Source organism: Gossypium hirsutum, chromosome A11, assembly GCF_007990345.1.
Source record: "Gossypium hirsutum isolate 1008001.06 chromosome A11, Gossypium_hirsutum_v2.1, whole genome shotgun sequence".
NCBI classification, from domain to species: Eukaryota; Viridiplantae; Streptophyta; class Magnoliopsida; order Malvales; family Malvaceae; genus Gossypium; species Gossypium hirsutum.
Genome location: NC_053434.1, coordinates 13,702,999 through 13,707,498, shown reverse-complemented (window position 1 = coordinate 13,707,498; position 4,500 = coordinate 13,702,999).

The window sequence follows — 4,500 nt, the reverse complement described above, 5'->3', positions numbered from 1 at the left end:
AGCATATAACTCGTATATTCCATATATTTACAACATATTTCACATTTTATTTTCAATTTACTGCTTCACTTCCATTTTTCATACCATGCCATTTCAATATCAATTATAAAACTTTATTATTCATTTATCCCTATTAACACGACTCAGACTCGGACGAATACACGAATCCAACCAAAACACACCAGTTTGGCACCCAGTGCCTCATCGGATAATTTGAAGTAATAATTTAACGCCCAGTGTCTCATCAGCTAAACCGAAGTAAATTGGCACCCAGTACCTCATCGAATTAATCCGAAGTAGTAACTTGACACCCACTGTCTCATCAACTCGAAGTCGAAAAAATTCCTGAACTCTTCCAATCCTAATCTACATCTGACTCAACCCAATATAATTAACGTGGTTTAATTTCACTTTTCAAATACACCAAATATTCATTTTAATTCAAATAATCAATATATTCAATATATATATACCAATTCAATCAATATAAATTCAATAAATTCATCACATCCTAAATCAATCCATTTCAATTGCAAAACACAATAATTCTCACCTCAACACTTACCATATACATTAAATTGAATTATAACAATTAACAACTAAATTCAGATTATAGTAATACAAAACAGAAATTCCGAGCTATTCGATGTTGACTTTATGTTTCCCCTTTTTTTGTTGAGGATTCCGGTATGACGTTAGCTACGGAATTAAAACAATTAAAATTCATCAATACAACACAATTCAATCTCATAATTAATATTTCAATTTTTATTCCATATTTGCCTAAATTTCAATTTAGTCCCTAAACCGAGACTAATTTTTATTCTTCACAATTAATCTTATATTTTCATACAAATTCCATTTTAAACTAAATTTAACTCCCTATTTTCACTTAAATTCCTAATTTAAAATTTTTCACAATTTAGTCCCTATTACTCAAAATTTACAATTTATTCTACAATTTAATCCTTTTTCATTTCTAACTTAAAAATCTATCAATTTAATCCCTAAACTAAAATTATTCAACATTAACAACATTTAAAAACTCAATAGTTTCTAAAATTTTGACATGGGTCGAGTAGTATTTAACACCGAAATTCCAAAATCATAAAAATTACAAGAAAAAGTGACTAAATTGACTAACCAATTGAACTTAAAAACTTTGAAAGCCCTATGCTTTGTCTTTCTCCTTTCTTTCCCTTTCTCTTTTTCTTTCATTTATTTGTTTTATTATAATATTAATTTATTATTTTATAATATAATATATATACTTAACACTTAAGGGTTATTTTGTAATATACATATATAATAAATTCACAAAAAAAATCTACCTTATGCCGCCTCATTTTAAGACATTAGCATAATTGCTTCTTTAGTCCCTTTAATTTTTCTTTAATTTATAATTCAATTTTCACCCTATATGCAATTTAATCCTTATACCTAATTACTCTTAATTCATGCAAATTCACCTAACCAAAACCTAATTAACTACACAACTAACTTCGTAAATATTTTTAATAAATATTTATGAATCTAATTTACAGTAACAGAGTCTCGAAAATACACTTTCCGACACCCTTGACTATTGGGTCGTTACAATAGTGTTCTATTGGCCAACGATTACAACATCTATAGGACCATTCTTTTTATTTTTCTACTATTTCCCAAGTCTAAATCTTTTTATAGAAATAGGGACCTTAGGGTTTTGATGGGTACTTCACTTGTGCATTTTTTTTTGCTTTTTAATGTTCTCCTATCTCTTTTTGGAGTTTATCAAATTTATTACTTTGGTAAGTTTCTTGTCGCATTTATTCTTCTTGTAAGGAACTTGGCACCAAGAAATTGATCAGGAGGCCCAACGTGGAAAATGGCATTGCTACGAGTTAGTTCAACTGCTATAAGCAAGGTTTTCACTTTACTCTCACTAGATTGCAAAAGCTAAGCCTTGTTTCATTTTACTTTCTTGAGGGGGGAGTCCAAATGGAATGGCTCCTTCTAATATGCTCCCGTAACTTCAAGGAAAACAACTTGCACTTGAAAGCACTAGAGGCTCCCATAATCCTCATATAACTCTTATACTGATGTAAATGATCCATTGAATATTTTGTTCCCTTGTATGTGTCCTTTGATAGTTTGCAAACAAAAATTGGGATTGGCCTTGTGGCGACGAATACAATTAGTGGATCGTTTTCATATTGGACCAATAAAGTGTCTCCTAGCTTCGCAAATATTTTTAACATTTCCATTTCTCTCTTTAATGTCTTCATTTTTTATTCAAAAGGGGAGGCAACCTGTATAGTTAGTGGATCATGTTCATATTGCACCAATGAAGCCTCTCATGGCTTTACAAATACTTTTAACATGTCCATTTATCTTTAATGTCTTCATTTTTTATTCAAGATAGGAGCCCACCTGTAACACCCGTAACCCGTATCCGTCGCCGAAATAGGGTTACGGAGTATTACAGGACAACAGAATAGTAAATCATTCAAATCATACATTAATACAAACATAATCAAATTGCTTGGACTTTAAGAAACTCAAATACTAACCAAAATACAAAATCAAAATGACATTAATTGGGTAAAAAACACATCAAAACCAATCTAAGATGTGCTTAACCAATGTACTCTTATTGGTACCAAAAGTATATACAATTTAATCTCAAAATACACATTTATTCAATTTATCAACCCATTTAAGCAATACCAAATCAAAATACCTAACAAAGTTACCACAACCACAACAAATCAAATATAGGTTAGCCACACATACTAGCATAACAACTATACCCCATTCTCATACCTTTTGCAAATTGGTTATTTGCACAAAATATGATTCATAACATTTATATAAGCAAAACATTAACCAAAATAGCACAAGAGCCTATACATGCCACATAATTTGAATTTAACGTTTCAAAAACTACTGAGATAAACTGGATAGTGTAACTTGAGTGTTGATCCGATCGTCCCATCTTCCGAAAATCTACAATGACATTAAATAACATAAGTAAGCTTAATGAAGCTTAGTAAGTTCGACGAGATAAACAAAACTCTTACCGAACTAACTATAATAAATAAAATAATAAAAATCATCCATGACAACTCCCTATCATTCACAACTTCAATCAATAAATACATCTCTATTCAAATTAATACAAAAATAAATAACATGTCTTTCAAATTCATTAAATAAATCACCTTACCGAGATTTTTCTATTCGAAGAACGACTTAAGGATAAGATTACATCATCAAAAGAAGCTCATAAGAGCTGGTCCTCCTGAATACACCAACAGAAGCTCGAAAGCTGAACAAAAGCTCGTAAGAGCTGATCCATCCAATCACGCCAAACAGAAAGTAAAACAAGAGAGTTCGCAAAAAATGCTAAACCCCCGTTTACCTGGGTAAAATGCTGATATCTCCCTCCAATACCATCTCCACTCCAAACCCTCGTCATACACCAAATCACGAATGTACTCAAATCCTGCGTTCAATTCAAACCGAATATCCAATTCCATATTATAATTCAAACAATAATTCATTTCCAACAATAGAATATATGCATAATATCAATCATCAATTTATACAAATGTTAAATTTTAACCGTACGAACTTACCTGGACTAAATTGTAGTAATTGCAGAAGTTTAGGGACTATTTTGTTATTTTTTTCTTTTCCACAAGTATCTACGGGATCTTGATCTAAAATATAAAATTACTCATTTATTAGCATATATTTCATTCCCAATCCATTTTACAATTAATACCCTTTTATTTTTTAAATTTACGTAATCACCCTAAACTTTTACAATTTTTGCCATTTAATCCATTAATTAGTTAATCTATCAAATTAATTAATTTTCTCAAATAAATAATTTATCCAAATATTCTAGGCCCTCATACAGCCCCTAATAAACCTAAAATTCACTATCAAACCCTAATATTTTGACATTTTCACAATTTAATCCTAAAATCAATATTTAACAAAAATCACTTTACAAAATCATCAGACAACATAATCAAAGCTCCAAATCCATGTTATTCATAAAAAAAATCTAATATTTATCAATGGAAACTTCCAAAATTTTTAACAGAATCAGAAATAAAGGTACGGGTTAGCTGGACCTAGTTGCAACGATCTCAAAAACATCAAAATTAAAAGAAACAGGTAAAATTTGCTTACCAAATCATCAAACCAGAGTTGGCCGAATACTAAGCCCTAGCTATGGCTACCTTCTTTAACAATTTCAGTGGAAAAACAAAGGTTAAAGAAGATGATGTCACGTTTTATTTGTCTTACTTTTCTTTTAATTATTAAATTACTAATTTAACCTTTGTTATTGTAACACCCCTACCCGTATCCGTCGCCGGAATAGAGTATGAGGCATTACCGAGGAATACAAAACACTTACTGGTAATTTAAATATATTTTCATAACAACTTCTCTCGATTTCATACTATTTCATATTTAAGCTTTACTCACCAAAGTATTTGAAAT